This window comes from Lucilia sericata, unplaced genomic scaffold, assembly GCF_015586225.1.
Source record: "Lucilia sericata isolate MDLA Ls3-8-SP2 unplaced genomic scaffold, ASM1558622v1 Contig000112F_arrow, whole genome shotgun sequence".
NCBI lineage: Eukaryota > Metazoa > Arthropoda > Insecta > Diptera > Calliphoridae > Lucilia > Lucilia sericata.
The window spans coordinates 152,015-164,191 of NW_023994144.1; positions in this window are offsets into that span (position 1 = coordinate 152,015).

The window sequence follows — 12,177 nt, forward strand, 5'->3', positions numbered from 1 at the left end:
CATACATACATACATACATACATACATACATACATACATACATACATACATACATACATACATACATACATACATACATACATACATACATACATACATACATACATACATACATACATACATACATACATACATACATACATACATACATACATACATACATACATACATACATACATACATACATACATACATACATACATACATACATACATACATACATACATACATACATACATACATACATACATACATACATACATACATACATACATACATACATACATACATACATACATACATACATACATACATACATACATACATACATACATACATACATACATACATACATACATACATACATACATACATACATACATACATACATACATACATACATACATACATACATACATACATACATACATACATACATACATATGTATATAGTTTTTCTATGTATTTGAAAAATAAAAAATGCTTAGGAAAACCTACACAACTCTTTAAGTAAATAACATTTGATTTAAGGACACAAAATGTCAATAGAAAATTGTACAAAGTATAGTAGCGGGATTGAAATAGTTTTAATTTAAAATAAGATTTTCTTGCTGATTTTATACAAATAAAAATGCTCTAAAATGTGTATCCATAAACGCCACTTTTCAATATCAAGTTATATCAACCCATTTTATATGGACCAATATGTTCCTAATTATTCTGTAAAGGATTTCGATAACTCCAGGTATGGAAGTTATATTCAAAAAACTAAAATATTCCCTTTTTGTGATTTTTGAAAACTCTTTAGTGAATTGGGGGATTTACAATAACATATTTGAACTAAACTTTATTAATTTTTTGTAGCGCAAAGAGTTTCAAGAGAACTAATAAATAAAGTGAAATTTAGAAAGTGTTTACAAAACAAAAACAAAATAGAGATGCAAATACTTTTGACCTAAAATATTTTACAATAATAAAATGGATTTAAAGGAACAAAAACAACAACCGTTCTAACATAGAAATTTTTCCTGAGGAAAATAAGTATCATTTTAAATAAAGCAAATACAAATTAAAACAAATTGACTTTTTACAACGAGACAATAAAACGAAAGAGGTTCAATTATTTACATTACAAATACCCAAATGACTGATTTGAAATTTACAGGTGCATTTACAGGTGAGCCACATTTTTTAGTTTTATACAACAAGAAAATAAACTAAATACAACAACTCATATTATTTTATTTGCAATTCGTTTGCATGTAAGAGACAACCCAACCATGCAATCAGACAGACATTTAAAGTATATGTTGTGTCTGTTAGACTATTTAATGTATACATTCTCTCGACTAGGATTTGTTAAATAAATGGATGAGTTGTTGTTGTTAAGGTTACATTTGCCACCATTACCACCAACACCGCCGTGTTGTTGTCTAACTTCTATAGTGTAAAACACTCGTACAATATTGATCGTCATCATCATCATGAACATCAACATTGTAAATGCATTTAGATTAATTTTTAATTTTTCAATCAATTCTAATTCAATTTTGTCCATTCGGCAAGGCTTTTTATTTATTTTGTTCCTCATTTCTTAGATGTTTATTTTCGTTGCAACAACATACCACCAAAGTCAGTCTAAAATGAACTCAAATAAGCAGACAACACAAAATAAATGTACATACCTATAAACAAAATTAAAGAAAAAAGCAAAACTTGACTTAACAACAAGTGTATGTATCGTTCAAATGGAATGTTCACTAGCGTATGGGAATACATTTTTTAAAATGCAATTCTATTAAATGTATACATACATACATACATTAGGGTAGTCCCATTCCCAGCGAAAATAAAAGCTTCGATTTTTGCTAGACTCTTACACATTTGTATGTATATATACTCTATTTATTAGATAATCAGACACTTAGTTCAATTATTAAATTAGGGTAAAATTACACGTTAAAAATGTATATCGCATATACTGATATGCATACATATTATGTACGTCTCACTTAAAAAGCTTACACAAGGTCAGGAAAAAAGGGGGCTTTGAAAAATTCAAATAAAATACTAAATGGATAGAATTCTGAAAAATAAGGAAAACCAATGCGGTGAATATACATATGTATATGAGATTTAATTTGTAATAATTTCAATTAATTTTATAAAAAGATGAAAAAAAAAACATGGAAATTTAAAAAAAAAATAATAATTTAATTTGATATGACATTGAAAGCGCCTTTCACAGACCTTTCATATAATACCAAATTTTCGTCTATTTTCTTTTAAAGATATGCATATCAAAAATCATGAAAACCTCAAAAAATCTTTGATCCAGTTGTTGAACCAAATATTGACGTCAGTAAAAAAAATTGAGAAATGTTATATTAGAATGAACTAAATTTTTATTTTTGACCATCGACTTTATTTGGATGGGCTTTATGCTGGGGCCAACCTTCAAAATAAGAGAATGCTTTCAGGCTATAAATGGTTCAAGTCAACCAAAAACTCATTTGACGAATATTATCATTGAATAAAACTTTTATTATTTATAAAGTTTGCAAGTTATTACTTAAGAAACGTACAGTAACCACACCATTTTGGCAACTGGCAACGTAACTGAAGTGGCAACCGAGGTTCAGAACCGACCCAATATTTTGTTCATTAGTGTATAAAACTAACTGGAGTTAAATTTTAGTTAAACCCGTGCTGGAAATCGATTGAAAAGTGTAAAATTCGGTAAATAAAACGACTTTTTTATTTCTTTAAAGGTAACTAGTTAGCGGTAATGTAACTAGTGAAAAGTGCCAATTGGCATTTTGCGTAATGTAAGGTAGTAGGTGGCTATGATTTTTTTGTATTTCCATCATAATCGAATGAAGAAGTTTTTTATTATTTTAACTCTAAAAGCAGAATATATATTTTTGAAAAAGAAATAACGAAACAACAATTTTTACTGCATTAAAGTATTTTTCCCTACCTAACCCTGTCCCCACATTTATTGCTGCTTTATATAGTTAAATTGTTGTATTGAATCAGAGTAGAAAAAAAGCTGGGAAAATACACAAAAGAAATAATAATGGAAGTATATGTTTAACATGCATCATCATCATTTTTTGTGTTGCATGCAGGCAACAATCTCTCTCTTCCTCCTCCTATCACATTTTCAGTTTTATTTTATTTTTGTTCTTTATACTCGAACATGAGTTAAAGTAGTAGTTGGGTGCGAATCAAAAACTCTATGTGTACTTGCCGGAAGGAAGTTCTTGAGACGATGACGTTTAAGTGGAAAACGCTTAAAAAACTTTCTTTTGTTTTTGTTGTTTTTTTTTTTTAGTTCAGTTTTTGTTGTTGTTTTGATACTACGTTAGCTTTACTTACAACAACTGCATCGAACAAAAAAATTTTTTTTATAAACAATAGAGGCATGCAGTAGAACCTGTACATATTCATACAAACATATCTGGTAGTTACAACTCGTTTAATAAAAAATCCAAACATTTATATGAATCAAGTTTATGGATTTTTTCATGTACATACTTATATGTATGTATGTTATATGTATTGATGTTAACAAAGTTTAGCACCCTCTTTTTGTAACACTTTTAAATTTAAGAATGTAATGAACCAGTTTGTAGTGGTACAGCAATAAAAAACTTGCACTTTTCTGATTAAATTTTCTTTTCTTTTTTAACCAGTGCGCCTTTTTTAGGTCCTTTGTCGGCAACATGTTAAAGCCAAAGTTTTCCTTTGGTATTAAACAAAAATTATTTGTTTGTGTGTTAACATGAAGAACAAATTAAAATATAGAAAAAAACGCAGGAATATATGTATCGCTCATTTACTACTAGTCTGACATAACACAAAATTCGAGTTTTTTAAACTTTCTACTACAAAATATACACCGCACAGTGGTATAGAAAAGAACAAGTAGGAAAGTATAGTCGGACATGGCCAACTATATGATACCCTACACCATGGGTATATTTTAAAGATTATTTATTTTTCATAAATTAAATTAATTCCGATGTATATAAATTTCTAAAAGAGGCTTTATATGGGAGTGAGGGTCAAATATGGGCTGATCTTCAAAAAATTGGAAAGAGGGATTTAATTTTATATAAAGGTTAGTTATGCTGAATTTCATCGCGATACTAATAGTTATAAGTAAGTTTTTGGACGTTTAAGATATTTTTTAAAGGGGGGTTTGTATAGGGGCTAGGGTCAAACGACTGCCGATCATTGGTATGGTCATTTATGGTTACCATTAGGTTTTCAGTAGGCATCGTCCCTGTGCCTCGTATGGTCCAAATTTTATCCAAATATCTTGAAAATTGTGACCTGTAGCTTGCGCACAAAGTTTACATGGACAGCCAGCCGGACGGACTGTCATGTCTTAATCGACTCAGAAAGTGATTCTGAGTCGATCGGAATACCAGGATCAATATTTTTATGCGTTACAAACGCATATACCCTCACTACTATAGTGATTATGTAACTTCTAAACGGTAAGTCCGATTTTAATGAAATTTAACATATGGAGAGAGTTTAAGTTCTGAACATGGCCCTCATGGGCCTGCCGGGAGAGCGGCCAGAGGTCCCCAAAGTAAGACACCTCCGATATGTACAATTTTTAAAACGATCTTCGTTTGTGGTGCGATTTCAAAAGAATTATTATATATGATAAATAGATATTCGCTTTTGATAATTATATTTTCAACTTTTTTACCCATTCTTGTCCATTTTTTTATTTTGTTCAATTAAAAACAAATGTGTTTATTAAATAAAAAAGGAATTGTGAAAAATCGGGACTGAGTCAAAAGTTATATGCATTTAAATTAAAAAAACTTAAAAATGGCGATTTTTCGATACATTTTTTGGGAAAAAAGTAAGTTTTTAATTTTTAAGTTATCTTTAAAAAATTCTAAGAAGCTAACTAACTTTACACGAAATATTTGAAATCGGACCACAAACGAAAAATTAGGATGTTTTAAAAATTGTACATACCCGAGGTGTCTTTCTTTGGGGACCTCTGACTGATCCCTGAGCAAGACCTCCTCTCTCCACATATAAAATTTGATTCAAATCGGACTAGCCGTTTAGAAGTTACAGAATTAATTCTCTTTATTTTTTTCTATACCACTTATTAATATTTGACAAGTTTAAATTTAATTTAAATAAGAAACATACCTACATCCTGGTTTAAACTCTACTATTTAAATGTGGTTTCATTGTTAAAATCCCATGATTTTGTTAAAAGTTATTGTAGAAATAGTAAAACTTGATAAATTTTTTTTTTTGCATTTTAGGTGAAGATATAATACTTGATATAAATTTGTCGTTAATATTTTTTTTTGTTCAAAAACATTTTAATATGTATATTAAAGAAAGGGAGCAACGGTTTCATTCTAATAACCAGTAGATACTGTCTAAATCACATTGAGAAGTTTAAAACTGTTTGAATAATAAGTCACACTACATGTTTTTAAGTATTTATTTATTTATAAAAAATTTTATCACTCCTTAACTTTAATACGACATATAATTTAATACATATAATATTAAAATTAAACAATCCATTAAATATTGAAAAAATCAAAAGAAGAAAAAAGTAATGAAATTGAAAAGATTCAGCATTAAGTTGATTTTTACGCTTAGATAAGTAAATGTTTATGTAGGCAATATTTTCCTAAGTTTCGATTTTTGCTTCACTTTATTTATGTAAAATATTTTCTAATAACAAAAACAACAAAAATATACATGTGTACATATGTATTTATATGTATATTTGAATATAAACAAACATTGTTGCTTGTTTGGTTTTGATTTTTTGTTTCCTTCATTTTCTGTTCTAAAATGTATGTTGCTCTTAAAGATTCCTATACTTGGAGACGATAAAACGATTTACCCAATATTTTATAATGTTATTGTGATAGTAAATAAGCGAGTATATATGTTTGTAAGTATGTATATATGTATATATTGTTATATTTATTGTTGTTGTATGTCTGGGTATGGGCTTCATTCGTTTCTGCATCAAATAATATTCATGAAAAAATAAGTTAATTTGCTTAAACTTTGTTTAAAGGACCTTTTCAAGTTATTTACCTTTTAGCTACTTTACGCATTACACACTTATACATACATTTGTGCCAGACACTCACAAGTCAACAGCCTGCCGGCATCTTAACTAACTTTTTGACAACTTATTCTCAGTTAGTTATTTATACTTAGATACTTTTCAAAGTAGCGATGTAAATTAATTATACATATGTACATACATATTTAAATTAGTTATAAGAAAACGTTATTTAACTATTAGTAAAATACAATTCACATTACATTGTATTTAGCTTATAGTCAGTCTGTAAAAATTAACTAAATGTGTATTTTTCTAGTAGTCGACTATCAAATTGCTGGCAGGGCAAATACTTTCACTCTATGAGACATACAAAAAATGAAACATTCAAATATAACATTTGACTCTATCAATATTCAAACAACAACAAACACTTACATCCGTTACCGATTACTGTTGTTGTTGTATAAGCTCCCCCTTTGATTTTTTTATTTAATTTTTTTATTTATAGAAAAAAAATACACACACTCCTTTATTACTAAGAGGGGAAAAAATAAATAATGTCACAAAGTGACTTCAAGTATCGGATTTGCAACCATCGCAACGCATAAACATTAAAAAAATATGTTTGTAAATATGTACATGTATGCGATGGAATCAAAATTTAAACTTGATGTTATGATGGCAAGGGAATGAGGGGCAGTTAGTATTAAGAAAATGTTTTGGCTTTGTAAGCAACGTTAACGTATGTTGCTATTTACTTCTATAATCAACAGGAACAAGTGAGGTGGTATATTGATCATGTAATTCTGCTTGTAACACATCGTACATAATTTCTGGATATTTATTAGATTCAGACTCCAATTCACATGAAAGGCCCTTTTTCAAAATCTTCATAATAAAATCGGAGGGTCTAAATTCAATACCCTTATGTTAGATGAAAATTTAATTTTGGTCGCAAAATATTTATTCAGCAAAAGTTGGCAATTTTCAAGCACTTTGAACAAAGAGAAATCAGAGTTCTGAAATTATAATTGTTTCTAAACGTTTCGTTATTTGATCAATTTATAAACCATGTATGGTTTAAATAAAGCTTTGATATTAATATCAATAATTAGTAATGACCGAAGCTTCGCGTTTAGAAACAAATTTAAATTTTATAAATCTTCCAATATTTTTACACAGATTTTTTACATTTGCAAACGTTTCGCTCACATAAAATCCTCATCAAAGTGTTATCATAACGTTCATATTTGACTTAGACCTAAGTATTTAAAAGCCTCTTTTGTTATTATGAACTTCGTAAACATTAATATTGAAGCAAATAATTGAACCAAGTCCCATGCAAAGCTTTTAACAAGAAATCACTCTACCTCCTATAAATTTTGTATTAATATCGATATTCTGATATAAATACTTATCAGACATAACAACTGTAAACACACACAAAATAAAATTATATACGGATCGGTCTATTACAAGAGCTAACTCCCGATAATTTACAGTGGTTACAATTTTAAATTTATAGAAACATAATACTTACTGTTGCTTTTCGTATTCCAACATACTGGATAGAATTGAAAATATTTTGTTGCATGATCTCTACTACGCTATTTGTTCATGTTTTATTTCGTTGTTGATTTATTTTTTTTCTTATATCATTCTTATAATAATTTTATTATGAAAATATAATTTACAAAACTTGTATTACTTTTATTTCTTTGTAACTTTAATTTCTTACAATATTATTTTAAAGTTTATTTATTTCATAACAGCAAAATGATGATTTTTGAAAATTTATATTAAAACAAAAATAAATCAATCCCTATTAAAGAAACAGTTTTGCTAACAACTTAAATTTTTTTATGGCATAATAAATGAATAAACGACTAAAAAATAATACATAATTATTTTTAATCTGACATTTTATTTTTACATTTTTGCGGTTATTTAGTAATAACTCTTAAAATAACTAAAATTTCCCTTTTGAAATTTTATCTTGAGTAACAATATTTTATAGTTTGATTATTATATATATAATTAAACAATATTTTATTGTTAATAAAAAAATACTTTGTTTGTGTTATATACAACTAATGCAAGTACATTCTTTCTTCATTTAATCTTAATGATTTACGCCATTTAAATGACATTGTAATTTTTACAAATTTTAAAAATTGTAGTAAACAAGCACTACCATTTGATCACACACATACAATTTTTACAAATTTTAAAAATTGTAGTAAACAAGCACTACCATTTGATCACACAATACAGTTACATTTTAGCATGTCCTTGTGAAAGTTTGTATGTATGTAGGTATGTATATTAGACCGACTCACTCTGTATGGAAAGCAAAACGTGTTTTTGTTACCACCTCAAAATTTAGCTTGCCTTGTTTTATGATGATTCCCAAAATAATTTAAGTCTGGCTATGGCCATTCGTGGCTGGACCAAATTTAAAAAATGTATTTTTAAATAATTTTTTTTTTTTTAAATTTTCGTATCCAACGATGTATTGATCATATATTAATTTTTTTAGGTTTTTCTTTACAAATAAAATTTATGCAATTTTGCAAGTTTTGTACACCCGGCTTCAAACCCCTTTCAAATTTTACCATACATTGTATATTTTTTTAGCTTATTTTATTTAAAACTGTAAAGCTCAAAACTTAAATCCAAAATATTTTGGGTAACATCATCTTACATAACAACGAATATTTTCACAGGGTTAAGTCAAAAACCACTTTTTTGAGAGTCTAATGTATGTGTATGATTGACAATAACTTTTTTGTATATGGGGAATTTCGTGTCGTTTCGTAAAATCGATGTCTTCCGATTTGGATGAAATTTGCAACAAGGTTAGTACTATGGGTATAGTATAGTAAGCCAGACACAAATTTTCAGCTCTATCGGTCATGAACTGCCGGAGTCTGAGGGGGTCAAAGTTGGACATTTTGGTCAAAATAATTTTTTTGGTAGATATCCCACTCGCATCCCATTATGGGACTATAAAGTCCTTAAAAGAAATTGTATAAGCTTTCTTTTAAGCAAAAAAGGATCCATTTTGAGAAAAAAATTTTTTTTTGAAACAATGAAGAAGTAGCTATCTGAACTCGTTTAGACAATTTCTGCTAGAACCAACAGGTGAAAAGTTACACTCATTTGAATGAAAGCCTCTATAATAAAAATGTCCAACTTTGACCCCCTAAGTCCGGCAGTTCTACAGACCGATACAGCAAAAAGTTTGTGTCTGATGTACTATCTATTAGTACTAACCTTGGTGCAAATTTCGTCAAAATCGCCCATAAGTATGTTTGAATTTATTTAAATCTTAAACATTTTTAAAATAAGTATTTGTGTTATTCTTTGCTTTTTAAAGTTAATAATTTTTAGTTATTCTTAATTTACAATTTTTGTTAATTGTTTTTTTTTTTTTAATTTTAATAAAAATATTGTAGGTACATAATAATTTTTCTATTATAGAGAGAGAAAGAGACAGTGAAAGGATTTTTTAAAAAATAATAAATGGCTGAAAATGATTTCTTTAGTATTAGAAGTAGTATTTATAGTGTGAATAAGTGAGTTTAGTTAAAGTTTAAGAGATTTATTATGTCTTAATTTAATATTAATTGTTAAGATTTCTGATTTTTTATTATTTTGTAAGGTAAATGGTTTTGTAAACTTGTTTTCTATAGGTATATTCTGTATATTTTACTAAAATCCCAAACTTAAAATAAAACCAATTTAATGTTTATAAATAATACTGCATATTTAAATCTTAAAAAATAATATTGTATTAAGTCCAATTCGTTGTTTTAGTATTCATATTTTAGATTTGGTTTCTATTAAAATTGGTCTTTTATAACATGAAATTATGTTTTAATTATTATTATTATTATTCTCACAAAAAGTCGTGAAATTTGTCTAGATATTAGTTATGTTACCTTAGAGTTTCTATACACATAGATATACGCTTAAGGCCATTTCTTTTCTAACACCCAATGTGGTCAATATTTATATATATTGTACAACTTTTTGGAGTATCACAAAAGAACAAATAAACGAAGTTTAAAACATACTTACATAGTTTCTTTTTTCAAGACAATAAAAAGAACAGCTGTTTCAAAAGTAAATGAGAAATCGCATGCTAATTAGCGTTATTACAGAGAAATCTCTAAAAATGTTAAAAAATAATTGAAAAGAAATGTTTGAGTTTGCTTTACTTAGAGGGGGTCACAGTTGGACATTTTGGTCATACAGGGTTTTATTAAAATGAGTTTAACTTTTCACCTATTGGTTCTAGCAAAAATTGTCCACAGGAGTATTTTTTTAATTAATCGATTTTTAAAGTTGAGTCACTTGTCACGAAATTACCCATATACATATGCACATTAGAGTGTCCCGTGGACAATTCTTTTTAAGAATTTCATGTATGAATACTACTCAATCGATGTGTATTATTGTACTGAAGAAAAATAAAAATATTTTTTTTGGAATGGTCCTCAGTTCCCTTTCAGCGATTGAAAATCCTAACCTCCGCATAATTTTTGAAAAATAAAATGCTTTAGATTTTTTCAAAATTGGGCTCCGAAATTCCTTAATTTTGGGCTGATTACGAAAAAAATAATTTTAAAATTTTTGTAGAATATTTTTGGTCCACAAAATGAATTTTATTGGGTTGAAGAGGCATATTGTTTTCGTTTTTTATCGAAATAGGTGTAAAAATTGTCGTAATTTTTAGCTCATGCAGAAAAATATTTAAAGAGTAATTTTACATTTGGTTTAGTCCATTTCAGAATTTTTTGAAATTTATATGTCCTATAATGGGCATTGAGCTGATTACGGTAAAAATAATTTTAAAATTTTTGTAGAATATTTTTGTTTCATAATATAATTTTTTTAGTCCATTTCAGAATTTTTTAGAATTTTTTAAATTTATATACAATAAAAGTGGTTTTGTGGATAAAAAATACACTACCAAAAATGTTTAATTATTTTTCCCGCGACAAGCTCAAAATTACGAAAATTTTGACAGCCAATTCGAAAAGATTCTAAAAAAATTTTTTCAACATATTGTACTGGGATTAAGTTTTTCAATCGTAGGTAGGGAACTGAGGACCTTTTCAAAAAAATTGTTTTTTATTTTTCCCGTATTAAGTACATTGAAACGCATCGTTTTAGAGGTAGTTCTCCTAATAAGTGTTCCGCGGGACACACTAATGTACATACATATTTATTTTTATTTATACCTAAAATGTATTTTAACTGAATAACAAATATCAATGTCATACCATAAAAAAGAATATAATATGTTCGATAATAATTGTTATAAACTGAACTCATTAATTTTGTTTTATTAAAATTGTTTGCCTTCTTCCAGTCATGGCAAAATTTTGTTAGGATGAACTAAATAAAAATATATTTTTTTGCATGAAAAATATGTGTTGAAAGGCCAAACACTAACTGACAGATATGTAGTACATATAAAAACCAAAAAAAAATATATTGCCATAATTTAGGCGTTAATCATCTGTTTCATTTAAATTTTATTGTAAAAACTTACATATATGACGCATTTCTCAAGTTTCAAAAATTTTTGAGAATCCGAAGTTAACGTCATGAAATGGATAAAATGGGATATATATAAGTTAGTTTATTTAAGAAATTGGTGTTGGTGCTGGATTTTAAATGGCCCTTGATTCAACAAAAATATTAAATTTTATTAGGATTTTCTCACTGCCATGTCATTAGATGAAGTGTATTTACGAAAAATCATTCGTCTATTCTTTAAACAGAATCAATAAAAATTATTTACGGTTTAATAAAAGAACGATTTAAAAAAGTTTTAATTTTGATATTACATCTGAATTTAACAATTTAATATAATTTAATGCGGAACTCTCATGAGGGCAATCGATGACTACAAGGCTCTTCAGTTTCCTATAATCGATTAAAAATTATGATCAAAATCATTTTGTCCAAAACAGTTTCTAAAATTTTTCTCAAAATGAGTGTCAAATATTCGCTAGTATGAGCTCATTGCATACAAATTATTATATTTTTTATAATGGCTTTACGAAATAACGAAATTTTTG